The 21,270-nt window shown below is 47.9% G+C and overlaps 1 pseudogene; it reads right to left on the reverse strand.

Annotated features, from left to right (window-relative positions):
* Positions 1 to 6,083: 6,083 nt before the first annotated feature.
* Positions 6,084 to 21,270, reverse strand: part of LOC124023654 — a 32,903-nt pseudogene continuing 17,716 nt past the window's right edge.

The following is a 21,270-nucleotide window of genomic DNA, read 5'->3' on the forward strand; positions in this document are numbered from 1 at the left end:
TACTAGTACTGCTACTGCTGGTGATGATGAAATGGGGTGTAAATGGGTGTACTAGTAGAGATGGGTCTTCTACTACTACTAGAGATGGGTACTGCTACTAGCTGCTACTGCTGATGATGAAAGGGTGTACTAGTAGAGATGGGTTTCTACTACTACTAGTACTGCTACTGGTGATGATGAAAGGGTGTACTAGTAGAGATGGGTTTCTACTACTACTAGTACTGCTACTGCTGGTGATGAAAGGGTGTAAAGGGTGTACTAGTAGAGATGGGTTTCTACTACTACTAGTACTGCTACTGCTGATGATGAAAGGGTGTACTAGTAGAGATGGGGCTACTAGTACTGCTACTACTACTGACTGCTACTAGAGAGTTACTACTACTAGTACTACTACTACTACTAGGTTCTACTACTACTAGTACTGCTACTGCTGGTGTACTAGTAGAGATGGGTTTCTACTAGTACTAGTACTGCTACTGACTGATGATGAAAGGGTGTACTAGTAGAGATGGGTTTCTACTACTACTAGTACTGCTACTGCTGATGATGAAAGGGTACTAGTAGAGATGGGTTCTACTACTACTAGTACTACTGCTGATGATGAGACTAGTAGAGATGGGTTTCTACTACTACTAGTACTGCTACTGATGGTGATGAGGGTGTACTAGTAAGATGGGTACTACTAACTGCTGATGATGGGTGTACTAGTAGAGATGGGTTTCTACTACTACTAGTACTGCTACTGCTGATGATGAAAGGGTGTACTAGTAGAGATGGGTTTCTACTACTACTAGTACTGCTACTGATGATGATGAAAGGGTGTAAAGGGTGTACTAGTAGAGATGGGTTTCTACTACTACTAGTACTGCTACTGCTGATGATGAAAGGGTGTACTAGTAGAGATGGGTTTCTACTACTACTAGTACTGCTACTGACTGATGATGAAAGGGTGTACTAGTAGAGATGGGTTTCTGCTACTACTAGTACTGTACTGTGGTGATGAAAGGGTGTAAAGGGTGTACTAGTAGAGATGGGTTTCTACTACTACTAGTACTGCTACTGGTGGTGATGAAAGGGTGTACTAGTAGAGATGGGACTACTACTACTACTAGTACTGGTGGTGATGAAAGGGTGTACTAGTAGAGATGGGTTTCTACTACTACTAGTACTGCTACTGCTGATGATGAAAGGGTGTAAAGGGTGTACTAGTAGAGATGGGTTTCTACTACTACTAGTACTGCTACTGATGGTGATGAAAGGTGTACTAGTAGAGATGGGCTACTACTACTACTGTACTGGTGGTGATGAAAGGGTGTAAAGGGTGTACTAGTAGAGATGGGTTTCTACTAGTACTACTAGTAGACTGGGTTTCTACTAGTACTGCTGGTGATGAAAGGGTGTAAAGGGTGTACTAGTAGAGATGGGTTACTCTACTACTACTAGAGATGGGGTACTGCTACTAGTACTGCTACTGATGGTGATGAAAGGGTGTACTAGTAGAGATGGGTTCTACTACTACTAGTACTGCTACTGGTGGTGATGATGAAAGGGTGTACTAGTAGAGATGGGTTTCTACTACTACTAGTACTAGTACTGGTGGTGATGAAAGGGTGTACTAGTAGAGATGGGTTTCTACTACTACTAGTACTGCTACTGCTGATGATGAAAGGGTGTACTAGTAGAGATGGGTTTCTACTACTACTAGTACTGATACTGCTGATGATGTAAAGGGTGTACTAGTAGAGATGGGTTTCTACTACTACTAGTACTGCTACTGATGAAATGATGAAAGGGTGTACTAGTAGAGATGGGTTTCTACTACTACTAGTACTGCTACTGATGGTGATGAAAGGGTGTAAAGGGTATACTAGTAGAGATGGGTTTCTACTACTACTAGTACTGGTGGTGATGAAAGGGTGTAAAGGGTATACTAGTAGAGATGGGTTTCTACTACTACTAGTACTAAAGGGTATACTAGTAGAGATGGGGTTCTACTACTACTAGTACTGATGGTGATGAAAGGGTAAAGGGTATACTAGTAGAGATGGGTTTCTTACTACTACTAGTACTGGTGGTGATGAAAGGGTGTAAAGGGTATACTAGTAGAGATGGGTTCTACTACTGGTGGTGATGAAAGGGTGTAAAGGGTGTACTAGTAGAGATGGGTTTCTACTACTACTAGTACTGCTACTGGTGGTGATGAAAGGGTGTAAAGGGTGTACTAGTAGAGATGGGTTTCTACTACTACTAGTACTGCTACTGCTGATGATGAAAGGGTGTACTAGTAGAGATGGGTTTCTACTACTACTACTACTAGTACTGGTGGTGATGAAAGGGTGTAAAGGGTATACTAGTAGAAATGGGGTTCTTGCTTGTTGTCCGTGTTCTGTCAGAAGCTGCTGAACGTGGTTCCTCAGGACTCGTGAACTCATCCTTTTCTCCACTGCAACCCAACTCATCCTTTTCTCCCGCTGTATCACCACTGAAGCAGTGCTGGAAGGTCAATGTGTGTTCATCTCAGGCTGATCACTCTGAATACTCTATGACCTCTGATCCCTAACCTTTGACCCCTAACCAGTGGGGATGGGGGTTATTGTGTCCAGAAGAAAGGGGTGGGGGACCAACTAGTAAGTAGAGGCCTAACAATCTGGTTGTTTACACAGAACCCACCTTGCTGTCTGTTCTCGACATTTTCAAACTGTCTTTCCAGTATTCTGGTCTTTTGTTTACATTTCTTCCTATATTTAAATAGCACTTATGTAGACTGTTGTGTTTTCCTTATTTTGAGCGTGTCTTTAAATGTTATACTGGGAAGTTCTAGAGGAGTACTAAGCAGGGTTGGGCTCAATTTCAGTTCCATTCAGAAAGTAAACCAGTTTCCTCATTGAAGAGAATATTAACTTCATTGTACTTCCTGAATTGAAATGGAATTGACCCCAACCCGGATACTGTTCCCCGGGCGCCGAAGACGTGGATGTGGATTAAGGCAGCTCTGATTCAGAGGGGTTGGGTTAAATGTGGAAGACACATTTCAGTTGAATACATTCAGCTGGACAACTGACTAGCTAACCCCCCCTCCCCCCTTCCCCACACCTCTCTGATTCAGAGGGGTTGGGTTAAACTGATTCAGCTAACTGACTAGGTCCCCCTTCCCCTGCACCTCTCTGATTCAGAGGGGTTAAATGAGGAAGACACATTTCAGTTGAATACATTCAGTTGGACAACTGACTAGGTCTCCCCCCTTCCCCCCTCCTGATTCCCATTTCCCCAGTTGGACAACATAACTGGTTGTATGAAGGCATGATATTTGGTCCTGAAGAAGTTCGTTCTTTAGGAAGTGCACATCTCGGGAAGGTAAAATAGTGACTAGAATTCAGAATGAGTCAGAGTCAGTCCCCAGGCTCCATTCTAGACAGACAGACAGACAGACAGACAGACAGACAGACAGACAGACAGACAGACAGACAGACAGACAGACAGACAGACAGACAGACAGACAGACAGACAGACAGACAGACAGACAGACAGACAGACAGACAGACAGACAGACAGACAGACAGACAGACAGACAGACAGACAGACAGACAGACAGACAGACAGACAGACAGACAGACAGACAGACAGACAGACAGACAGACAGACAGACAGACAGAGAGAGAGAGGGAGAGAGAGACAGAGAGAGAGAGAGAGACGGCTGGAGGAGGAGATGACCTATTGAACTAGTTATCTAATGTTATCATCGGGTTGTTACTGTCTGTATTCTACCGACAGAGATATTCCTGACGCTTTCTTCACACTTCCTGTGCCTTGTCTTGTTATTGTTTATTTTTTATTTTTTAAATACTCTGTTTGCTCTGAATGTTTTCAAACTCTTTTATATGAAATACCCAAGACATTGTTCTAAGTGTCCTTCCTGTGCTGCACTTTGAATGTTAATTTTTGGTTTTATAAATAAAGTTTTTTAAACAGCCAATGATGACAGGAGTGAAGAGTGACTGGGGTTCTGAAGGTTGTTTTGTTGAGTGCTGGCTGACCTTTTTTACACAGAAACATACTGCAGAAAGACAAGTCACTACAGTCAGCCTGTCGTTACTATACATTCAGACACTAGGAAAAGTATTTTAACATCTGAAATCCAGTCCACTATACGTTATGTGTGTGTGTGTGTGTGTGTGTGTGTGTGTGTGTGTGTGTGTGTGTGTGTGTGTGTGTGTGTGTGTGTGTGTGTGTGTGTGTGTGTGTGTGTGTGTGTGTGTGTGTGTGTGTGTGTGTGTGTGTGTGTGTGTGTGTGTGTGTGTGTGTGTGTGTGTGGCTATAATATGGAGGAGAGCGGCAGTAACCAACACCGACACACACAGTCATTTCAAACATTTTCATTATTTTTCTCCACATGTCAGAAACCAAAAAACGTAAGAAAAGAGCATGCTTGGGCATGCAATGATGTCACAACATGATGTCACAACATGATGTCACGACATGATGTCACAACATGATGTCACAACATGATGTCACCGGGTGCCGAGTATAAAAAGGCGGAACAGATTTTTTTTTTTTTAAAGCTCATTCATAAAACTCTGGATCGACATTTTGAAAATCCACAAGAGTTTATTTTTTTAAAGCTAGCGTTTTTTTAAAATTTATTTGACACCGATGATGGTCTCTGTCTCAGCGTCAGCCACCTGTAGCTGGATGAAAACACCAGGAGAGCCGGAGAGAGAGCGAGAGAGAGACTCACAAACTGACTGACACCAGATTGAGCAGGCTAAACAAACATGCTGAAAAACATGGGGTCCCCCAGCATGTCTGGAAGTGACACTGAAGGAGAACACACTTGTATTCCCAAATAGCACCCTATTCACTATATACCATGCACCATTCTGGACCACCTGTTCTCCCAAAGCAGTGCACTAGCTATATAGGGAAGAGGGCTCCATTTGGGACTTTGGACTAGTCTGGAAGAGACCCAGTTCTCCCTGTGGACTGTTCTGGAAGAAGGCCGACAGGGAGAGGGACTAAACGGTGCATGCCACTTCAGGCGGGGTCAACCGTTCACCATTCTGAAGGTCACCCACCTCCCCCTCCCAGACTGCATTTCCCACGAGGGGGGTTTCATCAAGTGAATCATTACATTAATAAAAAATAAATAAATACGAGGCACTCAGCATTCTCTCTGTCTGGCAAAATGCTCAACAGTAACAAACATTTGAATAATAATGATACATACATATATATATATATATATATATTTAGAATCAGTGTTATAACGTAACAGTCTCAACGCTGTACACAGGGGCCTGAATTCTCCCACCTCCATAGTCCTGTGTGTGTGTGTGTGTGTGTGTGTGTGTGTGTGTGTGTGTGTGTGTGTGTGTGTGTGTGTGTGTGTGTGTGTGTGTGTGTGTGTGTGTGTGTGTGTGTGTGTGTGTGTGTGTGTGTGTGTGTGTGTGTGTGTGTGTTTGTGTGTGTGTGTGTGTGTGTGTGTGTGTGTGTGTGTGTGTGTGTGTGTGTGTGTGTGTGTGTGTACGTGTGTTTTGTTGCGTGTTGAGATCATTGAATTAAAAAAAAAAATGAATAGAAAAGTGTGGGTTTTTATTCAATTCATGAATCGAATGTAAATCTTAAAAATGTCCGTGTCCTGATTGACTGAATGTGAAACGGCATTGATCCCAACTCTCGGTTGTAGTTGCAGTGAATCATAAGAATGGATCATCTAGGAGGGTTTGTGGACAAATGAAGAACAACAGATGGAACAGACAGAGGGATAGAAAGATGCTGTTTTAATGCAATGGCTGTGTGTGTGTGACTGTGTGTGTGTGTATGACTGTGTGTGTGTGTGTGTATGACTGCGTGTGTGTGTGACTGTGTGACTGTATGTGTGTGAGAGTGAGTATGTGTGTGTGAGAGAGTGTGTATGTGTGAGTGTGCATGTAGGACAGTGTGTGTGTGTGTGTGTGAGAGAGTGTGCATGTGAGAGAGTGTGTGTGTATGTGTGAGTTAGTGTGAGTGTGTGTGTGTGTGTGTGTGTGTGTGTGTGTGTGTGTGTGTGTGTGTGTGTGCGTGCGTGCGTGCGTGCGTGCGTGCGTGCGTGTGTGTGTGTGTGTGCGTGCGTGCGTGCGTGTGTGTGCGTGCGTGTGTGTGTGTGTTATAGTGAACAGGATAATAAACATGGCGGAGCCCTTTAACATGGATCTACTCTTGCAGCATAGTTTGGACTGCATCCCTAATGCCACCTTATACCCATCATGCACTGTGTTTAACCGTAGCCCCCATAGAGCTCTGGTCAAAAGTAGTACACTATATAGGGAATAGGGTGCCATTTGAGAGGCACCCCAGCGGTTGGTGGATGAGGCCATCGGGTATAGGGTTAGGGGCTAAGGTGGGTGAAGAAGAAGAAGTGGGATCACCATGGGCTAGCATGTCATATTGTTAAGTGGGATACAGTGTAGGACAGAGGGTGCTGTACACTAGTCTTGGATGGATGGGCCCAGTGGACATAGTCTGCGCCCTGTGTATCCTGTCCTCCATACAGCAGGTGCCCTACTAACAGAACCCGTTTGTGGCCGACTACGCCACCACATCGCATCATCACCATCTCAAAGCTGCTGTTCCACTCCTTTCCACAGTCAAAATACCTTTCCACGTGGTTGCAAGCACAACAAAAAAAGGGCAATTCATTAAAAAAATTAAATTACATTTTTTTTAAAAGTGTTTTATAAACTCAAGGCAGATGGATAAATCCGTTGAATTATATACCTTAACTGAGTCTGTGACATGAGATGAGCTAAACATCAAAGGGCTGGGGAAGGCAGGAGGTTAACGACAATAGAAACACCATGCTGTCGACTCCCACGCTGCTCCCACGCTGCTCCCACGCTGCTCCCACGCTGCTCCCACACTGCTCCCACACTGCTCCTCCGCTCCTCCCATGCTCCTCCCACGCTCCTCCCACGCTGCTCCACGTGGCAGAGTCACGTCTGGATCAATAATAACTTATGTAATATAAGTCATCATCATTATCATCATCATCATAACACGACTTAATAGATCATAGAAGGAAGGTTAAATAAAGAAATGGATGAAGAGGAGGGCTACTCCAATGTTGAGTAAAATAACCATGACAACCAGGACAGAGCTGGAGCCCTGGGAGAGATAGGAGGAGAGAGGAGGGAGAGAGAGACGGGAGGAGAGAGAAGAGACAGGAGGAGAGAGAGAGACAGGAGGAGAGAGAGAGAGACAGGAGGAGAGAGAAGAGACAGGAGAGAGAAGAGACAGGTGTAGAGAGAGGAGAGAGAGTGAAAGGAGGAGAGAGAAGAGAGAGAGACAGGAGGAAAGAGAAAGGAGGTGAGAAAGACAGGAGGAGAGAGAGAGACAGGAGGAGAGAGAGAAACAGGAGGAGAGAGGAGAGAGAGAGAGAAAGGAGAAGAGAGGAGAGGGGAGAGAGGAGAGAGGAGAGGGAAGAGAGACAGGAGGAGAGAGGAGAGAGAGACAGGAGGAGAGGGGAGAGGAGGAGAGAGGAGAGGAGAGAGAGACAGGAGGAGAGAGGATAGGGAAGAGAGACAGGAGGAGAGAGGAGAGAGAGACAGGAGGAGAGGGGAGAGGAGGAGAGAGGAGAGGAGAGAGGGACAGGAGGAGAGAGGAGAGGAGAGAGAGACAGGAGGAGAGAGGAGAGGGAAGAGAGACAGGAGGAGAGAGGAGAGAGAGACAGGAGGAGAGGGGAGAGGAGAGAGAGACAGGAGGAGAGAGGAGAGGAGAGAGAGACAGGAGGAGAGAGGAGAGGAGAGAGAGACAGGAGGAGAGAGGAGAGTAGAGAGAGACAGGAGGAGAGAGAGAGAGAGAGAGAGAGAGAGAGAGACGGAGAAGAGAGGAGAGAGAGAGAGAGATAGACAAGAGGGAGAGAGTGAGAGAGAGAAAGCAGATGAGTGGAGAGGGGAGAGAGAGACGGGAGGAGAGAGGAGAGAGAAGAGAGAGAAAGTGTTAATTCTCAGACTTCATTCTACAGTTAAGAGTATAGTATTAGTATTTAAAACCTGAGGTCCAGGTTACAGATCTATCTGATACCAATAAATCACTCACTGAGTTTGATTTGAGGGTGTGATGCTCCCCATCCTGCTCCAAGGTGATTGGCTGAGACTTGAGAGGTGGGGAGAGAGTGAGGTCCCTGTGCAGGGGCCACTCCTCCTGCTCCGCCCCCACATTCAGAGTGTCCAGCATCTGTACAGAGTCCATGGAGCCCTCCTTGACCGGCCGCAGGCCCGCGGGCGCATCCTGCTTTGGGGCAATGGCCAGGGGACCTCTGGGTAGTGGAGTCCAGGGGCTGGAACCTCATGTCTACTGTGTAGTCTCCCAGCCTGTCCTCCTCTTCCTCTCTGTCCATGAGGCGTGAGTGGGCAGGGCTCCACTGCAGGGCGCTTCGGCAGTCCAGCCCTCTGCGGGGCTGTCGAGCCCGGGGTCGGGCAAGGCATGCTTGCTAAGCTTGTGATTGGATGAGATGTGCTGCTGCTTGGAGTGGTGGTTGGGGTACACATGTTCTGGGGGGTCGTTGTGATTGGCTGAGGAGACATTGTCCCCTGGGATGTGATTGGAGCAGGTATAATCTTGGCACGACTTGTGATTGGAAGAAGCATGCTCAGAAGTCTTGTGATTGGACAGGTTATGCTCCAAGGCTTTGTGATTGGATGAAATGTGCACCTGCTGCTTGTAATTGGAAGAGGCATTCTCACAGGCCCTGTGATTGGTGGAGGAGGAGGAATGATCCCATGTTTTGTGATTGGACTGAATGTACTCCCTCGACTTGTGATTGGATGAGGTGTGCTTTGAGGGCTTCTGGTTGTACGAGGAGGAGTGCTCCCACGACCTATAGGAAGAGGAAGTGTGCTCCCGGGACTTGTGGTTGGTCGAGGCCTTGTCCCTCGGTTTGTGGTTGGACGGGACCTGCTGGTGGCCGTTGACTTGTCCCTCCTGCTCCTCCAGTAGAGACGGGGTGGTGGATTGGCTGCTGTGACCCCCCCGGTCCGGATACATGTCCTCTGTCCAGTTGTTAGCCCCTCCCCTCTGGAGATCCATGCCCCGCCCTCCACTAGCACCTGTATCTCTGCTCCTCCTCCCTGGTCGTCCACAGCGCTCTGCCGCATGAAGCAGGCGTTTCTGGGACGGTGAGAGTGGCCTTGTTTAGAGGTCGGCGGGCTGCAGGGGGGCGAGGGGGGGACGCTCAGGACTGGGCTGAGGTCAGGCGTTATCAAGGGAGGCGTGGTGTCCGGGGTGCACAGCTCAGGACTGTCAGTTCCCGTGGAAATGATCTCGCGGTCTTTGTTGTCCTGGTGCTTATTGGGCCGCTGGCACTCCAGACCTGACAGACAGGCAGACAGACAGGCAGACAGACAGGCACGCAGACAGGCAGACAGACAGGCACGCAGACAGGCAGACAGACAGGCAGGCAGAAAGGCAGGCACGCAGACAGGCAGACAGACAGGCACGCAGACAGGCAGACAGACAGGCAGACAGACAGGCACGCAGACAGGCAGACAGACAGGCAGACAGACAGGCACGCAGACAGGCAGACAGACAGGCAGACAGACAGGCACGCAGACAGGCAGACAGACAGGCAGACAGACAGGCAGACAGACAGGCAGACAGACAGGCAGACAGACAGGCACGCAGACAGGCAGACAGACAGGCAGACAGACAGGCACGCAGACAGGCAGAAAGGCAGGCACACAGACAGGCAGACAGACAGGCACGCAGACAGGCAGACAGACAGGCACACAGACAGGCACGCAGACAGGCAGACAGACAGGCAGGCAGAAAGGCAGACAGGCGGGAAGAGACGAAACACAATGAAAGAGGGGATTTGGCAGAGATCCACCAGACATACAGAACAGTCAAAAGTTTGGACACACCGACTCATTCAAGGGTTTTTCTATATTCGTACTATTTTCTACATTGTAGAATAATAGTGAAGACATCAGAACTATGAAATAACACCTATGGAATCATGTAGTAACCAAAAAGGGTTAAACAATTCAAAATGTATTTTATATTTCAGATTCTTCAAAGTAGCCACCCTTTGCCTTGACGACATCTTTGCACACTCTTGGCATTCTCTCAACCAGCTTCATGAGGTAGTCACCTGGAATTCATTTCAATTAAACGGTTTGCCTTGTTAAAAGTTTGTTTGTGGAATTTCTTTCCTTTAAATGCGTTTGAGCCAATCAGTTGCATTGTGACATGGTATAGGGTGATATACAGAAGATAGCCCTATTTGATAAAAGACCAAGTCCATATTATGGCAAGAACAGCTCAAATAAGCAAAGAGAAATGACAGTCCACCATTGCTTTAAGGCATGAAAGTGCAGTCGCAAAACCATCAAGCGCTGTGATGAAACTGGCTCTCCTGAGGACCACCACAGGAAAGGAAGACACAGAGTTACCTCTGCTGCAGAGGATGAGTTCATTAGAGTTAACTGGCTCTCATGAGGACCACCACAGGACAGGAAGACCCAGAGTTACCTCTGCTGCAGAGGATAAATTCATTAGTGTTACCAGCCTCAGATTGCAACCCAAATAACTGCTTCACAGAGTTCAAGTAACAGACACATCTCAACATCAACTGTTCAGAGGAGATTGTGAGAATCAGGTCTTCATGGTCAAATTGCTGCTAAGAAACCACGACTAAAGGACACCAATAAGAAGAGACTTGCTTGGGCCAAAGAAACATGAGCAATGGACATTAGACCGGTGGAAATCTGTCCTTTGGTCTGATGAGTCCAAACTGGAGATTTTTGGGTTCCGACCGCCTTGTCTTTGTGAAATGCAGAGTAGGTGAACGGATGATCTCCGCATGTGTGGTTCCCACCGTGAAGCATGGAGGAGGAGGTTTGTTGATGTGGGGGTGCTTTGCTGGTGACATTGTCAGTGATTTATTTAGAATTCAAGGCACACTCAAACAGCATGGCTACCACAGCATTCTGCAGCAAAACGCCATCCAATCTGGTTTGCACTTAGTGGGACTTTCATTTGTTTTTCAACATGACAATGAACTCCACGCACCTCCAGGCTGTGTAAGGGCTATTTGACCAAGAAGGAGAGGGATGGAGTGCTGCATCCGATGGCCTACACAATCACCCAACCTCAATCCAATTGAGATGGCTTGGGATGATCTGGACCACAGAGTGAGAGAAAAGCAGCCAACAAGTGCTCAGCATATGTGGGAACTCCTTCAAGACTGTTGAAAAAGCATTCCAGGTGAAGCTGGTTGAGAGAATGCTAAGAGTTTGCAAAACTGTCATCAAGGCAAAGGGTGGCTACTTTGAAGAAATCGAAAATCGAAAATATATTTTCATTTGTTTAACACTTTTTTTGGTTACTACATGTATCCACATGTGTTATGTCATAGTGTGGATGTCTTGACTATTATTGACTATTATTCTACAATGTAGAAAATAGTTTTTTTTTAAATAAAGAAAAATCCTAGAATGTGTAGGTGTTGTAAAACTGGAACTGTACATCAGGATTACACAGCTGTGTTAATTCAAGTAAGAGGAAAATAAAAGGTCAATAATATTACACAGGTAATATTACACAGCACAGTACACCATGTACTGTGTTAACTCAGGTAAGAGGACAACATAATGAGACTTAGAATTTGGGTACACTACTGACTGAATCCAGCCCAGATTGTCTGTAAAGGACGTTTCAATAAAGTTACTTCAAATTCTCCAATTGATTTGAATTATTTTTCTCTGCCTGGTTGGGCATGTGTACAGTAGTTACTGTAGCTAAGTCAATTTCTCTGTGATTGACTCACCGTTGGATTCACCGTTTCCATGGGTATGGAATGACGGCGAGAGTTCCTTGGCAGCGACCCTGGCCATCCGACATTCCTCGCAAGCCTTCAGGGCCACACCTTCAGCTGCATCCGCCTTTCCCCTCGCGTGGCTCATCCTGAGAGGCAGAGAGAGAAAGAAACAGAGAAAGAGAAGAGGCAGAGACAGAGACAGAGAGAGAGACAGAGAGAGAAAGAAACAGAGAAAGAGAGAGAGAGGCAGAGACAGAGACAGAGAGAGAGACAGAGAGAGAAAGAAACAGAGAAAGAGAGAGAGGCAGAGACAGAGACAGAGAGAGAGACAGAGAGAGAAAGAAACAGAGAAAGAGAGAGAGGCAGAGACAGAGACAGAGAGAGAGACAGAGAGAGAAAGAAACAGAGAAAGAGAGAGACAGAGACAGAGAGAGACAGAGAGAGACAGAGAGAGACAGAGAGAGAGAGACAGAGAGAAAGAAACAGAGAAAGAGAGAGACAGAGACAGAGAGAGACAGAGAGAGAGACACAGAGAGAAAGAGACAGAGAAAGAGAGAGAGCGACAGAGACAGAGATTGACAGAGAGAGACAGAGAGAGAGAGAGACACAGAGAGAAAGAGAAAGAGAGAGAGCGACAGAGACAGAGATTGACAGAGAGAGAGACAAAGACAGAGACAGAGATTGACAGAGAGAGAGACACAGAGAGAGCGAGAGAGAGACAGAGACAGAGAATGACAGAGACAGAGAGAGAGAGAGAGACACATAGAAAGAGAGAGAGAGACAGAGACAGAGATTGACAGAGAGAGAGAGAGAGAGAGAGAGAGAGAGAGAGAGAGAGAGAGAGAGAGAGAGAGACAGAGATATTAAAATGCTTGATGTAGATGCTGGTTGTAGATTTAAATCTGTGTGTAGATTGTCTTGGTGCTGTGTGTTGCCTTAAGGACTGTTGTTTACACCCTGTATCTGTCTGGCCTGGGTTTTGTGCTGTGTGAAAGGACTGATTGTTTACACAGAGATATTAAAATGCCAGACAGATAAGGACTGCTGTTTACATTTAAATCTGTGTGGCCTGGGGTTTTGTGCTGTGTGTTGCCTTAAGGACTGTTGTTTACACCTGTATCTGTCTGGCCTGGGTTTTGTGTTGTGTGTTGCCTTAAGGACTGTTGTTTACACCCTGTATCTGTCTGGCCTGGGGTTGTGTGTTGATAAGGACTGTTGTTTACACCCTGTATCTGTCTGGCCTGGGGTTGTGTGTTGCCTTAAGGACTGTATCTTTGGCCTGGTATCTGTCTGTTGCCTAAGGACTGTTTTGTCTGGCCTGTTGTGTGTTGCCTTAAGGACTGTTGTTTACACCTTGTATCTGTCTGGCCTGGGGTTTTTCTTTATCAGGATGGTTCCTTTCTCAGACTGTTCCTGTTAATACACCCGGAACATTCAGCTAAATGGCCTGGTTTTTGTTCTGTTTTCATCCATTTTAAGGATGATTTTTACTAGAATGGTATCCAGTCCGTTTTCTGATTTTGTCCTTGTGTGTTGACAACTTGGCAAGGAGTGGAATGTTTCCACAAACAGATCCCAGCAGGACAGAACAGCCATCCACTTATCACCATGGTCCTAACAGGACAGAACAGCCATCCACTCTATCACCATGGTCCTAACAGGACAGAACAGCCATCCACTCTATCACCATGGTCCTAACAGGACAGCTCAGCCATCCACTCTATCACCATGGTCCTAACAGGACAGCTCAGCCATCCACTCTATCACCATGGTCCTGGCAGGACAGAACAGCCATTTCACCATGATCCCAGCAGGACAGAACAGTCATCCACTTATCACCATGGTCCTAACAGGACAGAACAGCCATCCACTCTATCACCATGGTCCTAACAGGACAGAACAGCCATCCACTCTATCACCATGATCCTAACAGGACAGAACAGCCATCCACTCTGTCACCATGATCCTAACAGGACAGTTTCAGCAATCCACTCTGTCACCATGATCCTAACAGGACAGCTCAGCCATCCACTGTATCACCATGGTCCCAACAGGACAGCTCAGCCATCCACTCTATCACCATGGTCCTAACAGGACAGAACAGCCATCCACTCTATCACCATGGTTTAACAGGACAGAACAGCCATCCACTCTATCACCATGATCCTAACAGGACAGAACAGCCATCCACTCTATCACCATGATCCCAGCAGGACAGAACAGCCATCCACTCTATCACCATGATCCCAGCAGGACAGAACAGTCATCCACTTATCACCATGTCCTAACAGGACAGAACAGCCATCCACTCTATCACCATGATCCTAACAGGACAGAACAGCCATCCACTCTATCACCATGGTCCTAACAGGACAACTCAGCCATCCACTCTATCACCATGATCCTAACAGGACAGAACAGCCATCCACTCTATCACCATGATCCTAACAGGACAGCTCAGCCATCCACTCTATCACCATGATCCTAACAGGACAGAACAGCCATCCACTCTATCACCATGAGCCTAACAGGACAGAACAGCCATCCACTCTATCACCATGGTCCTAACAGGACAGCTCAGCCATCCACTCTATCACCATGATCCCAGCAGGACAGCTCAGCCATCCACTCTATCATCATGATCCTAACCGGACAGCTCAGCCATCCACTCTATCACCATGATCCCAGCAGGACAGCTCAGCCATCCACTGTATCACCATGGTCCTAACAGGACAGCTCAGCCATCCACTCTATCACCATGATCCTAACAGGACAGCTCAGCCATCCACTCTATCACCATGATCCTAACAGGACAGAACAGCCATCCACTCTATCACTATGATCCCACAGGACAGAACAGCCATCCACTCTATCACCATGATCCTAACAGGACAGAACAGCCATCCACTCTATCACCATGATCCTAACAGGACAGCTCAGCCATCCACTCTATCACCATGATCCCAACAGGACAGCTCAGCCATCCACTGTATCACCATGGTCCCAACAGGACAGCTCAGCCATCCACTGTATCACCATGGTCCCAACAGGACAGAACAGCCATCCACTGTATCACCATGGTCCCAACAGGACAGCTCAGCCATCCACTGTATCACCATGGTCCCAACAGGACAGCTCAGCCATCCACTGTATCACCACAATCCCTTACTGTTCTCTTTTTGACAGTATCATCGGCTCAAATGTAATCAATTCACCACAACAGGACATTTTTTATTTTTATTTGTTTTACTTGACATAATACAGTCATCCAAAACAATCAATCTGTATGGGTTCGTTTTTCTAAGGAAATGGTTTGCTTGCTTGGTGAACAACTTCAGAATTTGTCTGACCTGTTACCTCAGTACGGTACAACCATACCGCTTGAAGAGTTGCTGAGACTACAGGTCTACCGGACCCCTAGGACAGTTTACCTGACCTGTTACCTCAGTGTACAACCATACTGTCTTGAAGAGTTGTCTGAGACTCTATCGGACCCCTAGGGACAGTTTACCTGACCTGTTACCTCAGTATGGTACAACCATACTGCTTGAAGAGTTGCTAGACTACAGGCCTATCGGACCCCTAGGGACAGTTTACCTGACCTGTTACCTCAGTACGGTACAACCATACTGCTTGAAGAGTTGCTAGACTACAGGCCTATCGGACCCCTAGGGACAGTTTACCTGACCTGTTACCTCAGTACGGTACAACCATACTGCTTGAAGAGTTGCTGAGACTACAGGCCTATCGGACCCCTAGGGACAGTTTACCTGACCTGTTACCTCAGTACGGTACAACCATACTGCTTGAAGAGTTGCTGAGACTACAGGCCTATCGGACCCCTAGGGACAGTTTACCTGACCTGTTACCTCAGTACGGTACAACCATACTGCTTGAAGAGTTGCTGAGACTACAGGCCTATCGGACCCCTAGGACAGTTTACCTGACCTGTTACCTCAGTACGGTACAACCATACTGCTTGAAGAGTTGCTTAGACTACAGGCCTATCGGACCCTAGGGACAGTTTACCTGACCTGTTACCTCAGCAGGACAACCATACTGCTTGAAGAGTTGCTGAGACTCCAGGCCTATCGGACCCTAGGGACAGTTTACCTGACCTGTTACCTCAGAACAGTACAACCCATTGCTTGAAGAGTTGCTGAGACTACAGGCCTATCGGACCCCTAGGGACAGTTTACCTGACCTGTTACCTCAGTACGGTACAACCATACTGCTTGAAGAGTTGCTGAGACTACAGGCCTATCGGACCCCTAGGGACAGTTTACCTGACCTGTTACCTCAGTATCAACCATACTGCTTGAAGAGTTGCTGAGACTACAGGCCTATCGGACCCCTAGGGACAGTTTACCTGACCTGTTACCTCAGTACGGTACAACCATACTGCTTGAAGAGTTGCTGAGACTACAGGCCTATCGGACCCTAGGGACAGTTTACCTGACCTGTTACCTCAGATCAACCATACTGCTTGAAGAGTTGCTGAGACTACAGGCCTATCGGACCTCTAGGGACAGTTTACCTGACCTGTTACCTCAGTACGGTACAACCATACTGCTTGAAGAGTTGCTGAGACTACAGGCCTACCGGACCCCTAGGGACAGTTTACCTGACCTGTTACCTCAGTACGGTACAACCATACTCTTGAAGAGTTGCAGACTACAGGCCTATCCCCTAGGGACAGTTTACCTGACCTGTTACCTCAGTAGGACAGTACAACCATACTGCTTGAAGAGTTGCTGAGACTACAGGCCTATCGGACCCCTAGGGACAGTTTACCTGACCTGTTACCTCAGTACGGTACAACCATACTGCTTGAAGAGTTGCTTAGACTACAGGCCTATCGGACCCCTAGGGACAGTTTACCTGACCTGTTACTCTACGGTACAACCATACTGCTTGAAGAGTTGCTGAGACTACAGGCCTATCGGACCCCTAGGGACAGTTTACCTGACCTGTTACCTCAGTGGTACAACCATACTGCTTGAAGAGTTGCAGACTACAGGCCTATCGGACCCTAGGGACAGTTTACCTGACCTGTTACCTCAGGACAGTACAACCATACTGCTTGAAGAGTTGCTGAGACTACAGGCCTATCGGACCCCCTAGGGACAGTTTACCTGACCTGTTACCTCAGTACGGTACAACCATACTGCTTGAAGAGTTGCTGAGACTACAGGCCTATCGGACTCTAGGGACAGTTTACCTGACCTGTTACCTCAGTACGGTACAACCATACTGCTTGAAGAGTTGCTGAGACTACAGGCCTATCGGACCCCTAGGGACAGTTTACCTGACCTGTTACCTCAGTACGGTACAACCATACTGCTTGAAGAGTTGCTGAGACTACAGGCCTATCGGACCCCTAGGGACAGTTTACCTGACCTGTTACCTCAGTACGGTACAACCATACTGCTTGAAGAGTTGCTAGACTACAGGCCTATCGGACCCCTAGGGACAGTTTACCTGACCTGTTACCTCAGGACGGTACAACCATACTGCTTGAAGAGTTGCTGAGACTACAGGCCTATCGGACCCCTAGGGACAGTTTACCTGACCTGTTACCTCAGTACGGTACAACCATACTGCTTGAAGAGTTGCTGAGACTACAGGCCTATCGGACCCCTAGGGACAGTTTACCTGACCTGTTACCTCAGTACGGTACAACCATACTGCTTGAAGAGTTGCTTAGACTACAGGCCTATCGGACCCCTAGGGACAGTTTACCTGACCTGTTACCTCAGACGGTACAACCATACTGCTTGAAGAGTTGCTTAGACTACAGGCCTATCGGACCCTAGGGACAGTTTACCTGACCTGTTACCTCAGTACGGTACAACCATACTGCTTGAAGAGTTGCTTAGACTACAGGCCTATCGGACCCCTAGGGACAGTTTACCTGACCTGTTACCTCAACGGTACAACCATACTGCTTGAAGAGTTGCTGAGACTACAGGCCTATCGGACCCCTAGGGACAGTTTACCTGACCTGTTACCTCAGTACGGTACAACCATACTGCTTGAAGAGTTGCTTAGACTACAGGCCTATCGGACCCCTAGGGACAGTTTACCTGACCTGTTACCTCAGTACGGTACAACCATACTGCTTGAAGAGTTGCTGAGACTACAGGCCTATCGGACCCCTAGGGACAGTTTACCTGACCCAGATTAAACCTATTTCTGGACTTAAAAACAACCTTTCATGGATATTCTCAACTAGGCCTTTTAGTCTGGAAACCGGCCCATTTGGCACATGGCAAGATAGCAGAGAATCTTTAAGTGCACTTGTCAAAGACATAGATGTTGGCCACCTCCTCCGGCTCCCTAACCTAAGCCTAACCGTACCCCTAGCTCTAACCCCACTACTGTTACCACAGCAACAGAGATCTCCGGTTCCCTAACCTAAGCCTAACCTTAGCCTTAGCTCTAACCCCGACTACTGTTACCACAGCAACAGAGATCTCCGGTTTCCTAACCTAAGCCTAACCTTAGCCTTAGCTCTAACCCCGACTACTGTTACCACAGCAACAGAGATCAACACCATGGGTCTGTGTCTCACCTGGACAGGGCGATCTCTGCCTTCTGCTTGGCGATGTCTGCAGCTAGCGCTAACCCTGACTACTGTTACCACAGCAACAGAGATCAACTCCATGGGTCTGTGTCTCACCTGGACAGGGCGATCTCTGCCTTCTGCTTGGCGATGTCTGCAGCCTTCTCAGCTGCTTCCACAGCCCGCTCCACCTTCTCCCTGATCTTACTGGCTCTCAGAGGAATCAGGTTCTTCCGCTTCCCGCTGACCAGCGCGTTCTGCTTGTACTTCCCTTCCTCTTTGGTGCTGTCGGGGAACGTTGTACAGCCGTAACCATGGCGCTTGTTGGCCACCCACTCCCCCTCGTAGCGTAGACCGTCGGAGCGCCGGCTGACGCCCCAACCCGCCCGCTGGTCACTGCGCCACTCGCCGGCGTAGGCCTCGGTGACCGTGGCATCCACAGGAGCGCCCTGCTCGCCGTCCTGGCTAGCGTTGGAGTGTATGTCGGAGGCGGCAGAGGAGACGGTGCTCATGCCGGCCTCGCTGCAGAACGAGCTCTGTTTACTCAGCTGACTGGCCAGGGAACTCTTGGACTCGGAGCGACGCAGCTTCAGACCACTCAGGATCGACTGGCGGAAACGGCCTGGGATATGAAACGACACGACGTTATTTATCCTACAAAATACGATACGATGCAACTTTACAGAAATGGACAACTGACATACAAACACAAGTGTGACATAATAACAGTAAGTCCATGTCAAAGTGCCAATAGATTTGGACTAGAGAAGCAGGGCTAATGGAAGTATTAGCTCATAGATCCCGACCAGCTGCCCACAAACAGCAGAGTCTCACCTTTCCTCTTCCCCGACGGTCCGCCTCGCTGGGCGCAGTCAGAGCGAAGCCCCCCCTCCCCACGGGACTCCCGACCAGCCCGCCTCCCACCACCCCGTCGGCAGGCGAGACGGTGGTCCCGGCGCCGTCCTCCAGCGGGGTGGAGGGGCCGTGGCTGTGCTCGGAGCGGAGGGAGTTTATGGACGTGCGGAGCGGGTAGAGGATGACGGCCGCCATGCCGTATGGCACGCTCTGCCGGACCCCATAGCCGTGCCGCATCCCCCCCAACCACTGGCCCTGGAACGTACCTATAAGAGAGAGTCACAGGGGTCAAATTATAGGGCGATCTGAGGGCATGCATTGCACCACAAAACCAATTAGGTCACCCCCCCTCCCCCAGAAAGGTGCATGGATGGAAAGAGGCAGAACCAATTAGGTCACCCCCCCCAGAAAGGTGCATGGATGGAAAGAGGCATAACCAATTAGGTCACCCCCCCCCCCCCAGAAAGGTGCATGGATGGAAAGAGGCATAACCAATTAGGTCACCCCCCCCACCCCCAGAAAGGTGCATGGATGGAAAGAGGCAGAACCAATTAGGTCACCCCCCCCCCCCAGAAAGGTGCATGGATGGAAAGAGGCATAACCAATTAGGTCACCCCCCCCCCCAGAAAGGTGCATGGATGGAAAGAGGCATAACCAATTAGGTCACCCCCCCCCCCCAGAAAGGTGCATGGATGGAAAGAGGTGTAACATAAGTCTTATTATGAGACACTATGAAAGGCTGTTAGTGCTTATAACAAGTTATAAAGCATTATAGCTGCATGCGTTGTGACATCGTATTTCATTGGGAGAAAATTGTCACGTTGGGTAGCAGGAAGTGACTAACTGATATCACATACATGGCTTGTTTATTCCATTTGAATCAACTATAAGAGAGTGAGACATTATCTCACGTCAACATTCCAGCTCTGCTTCCTGGTTTACTGCAGGTGAAAGGGGTCTTTAAAGGACTATATGATGGGATGAATGGTGGGGAACCACTGTGTCTATATGAAAGCAGTATGGTGGTGGGGAACCACTGTGTCTATATGAAAGCAGTATGGTGGTGGGGAACCACTGTGTGTATATGAAAGCAGTATGGTGGTGGGGAACCACTGTGTGTCTATATGAAAGCAGTATGGTGGTGGGGAACCACTGTGTGTCTATATGAAAGCAGTATGGTGGTGGGGAACCACTGTGTCTATATGAAAGCAGTATGGTGGTGGGGAACCACTGTGTCTATATGAAAGCAGTATGGTGGTGGGGAACCACTGTGTGTGGGGAACCACTGTGTATATATGAAAGCAGTATGGTGGTGGGGAACCACAGTATGGTGGTGGGGAACCACTGTGTCTATATGAAAGCAGTATGGTGGTGGGGAACCACTGTGTATATATGAAAGCAGTATGGTGGTGGGGAACCACTGTGTGTATATGAAAGCAGTATGGTGGTGGGGAACCACTGTGTGTATATGAAAGCAGTATGGTGGTGGGGAACCACTGTGTGTATATGAAAGCAGTATGGTGGTGGGGAACCACTGTGTATATATGAAAGCAGTATGGTGGTGGGGAACCACTGTGTGTATATATGAAAGCAGTATGGTGGTGGGGAACCACTGTGTGTATATGAAAGCAGTATGGTGGTGGGGAACCACTGTGTCTATATGAAAGCAGTATGGTGGTGGGGAACCACTGTGTGTATATATGAAAGCAGTATGGTGGTGGGGAACCACTGTGTCTATATGAAAGCAGTATGGTGGTGGGGAACCACTGTGTGTATATGAAAGCAGTATGGTGGTGGGGAACCACTGTGTCTATATGAAAGCAGTATGGTGGTGGGGAACCACTGTGTCTATATGAAAGCAGTATGGTGGTGGGGAACCACTGTGTGTATATGAAAGCAGTATGGTGGTGGGGAACCACTGTGTCTATATGAAAGCAGTATGGTGGTGGGGAACCACTGTGTGTATATGAAAGCAGTATGGTGGTGGGGAACCACTGTGTCTATATGAAAGCAGTATGGTGGTGGGGAACCACTGTGTCTATATGAAAGCAGTATG

This window comes from Oncorhynchus gorbuscha, unplaced genomic scaffold, assembly GCF_021184085.1.
Source record: "Oncorhynchus gorbuscha isolate QuinsamMale2020 ecotype Even-year unplaced genomic scaffold, OgorEven_v1.0 Un_scaffold_1669, whole genome shotgun sequence".
Lineage (NCBI taxonomy): Eukaryota > Metazoa > Chordata > Actinopteri > Salmoniformes > Salmonidae > Oncorhynchus > Oncorhynchus gorbuscha.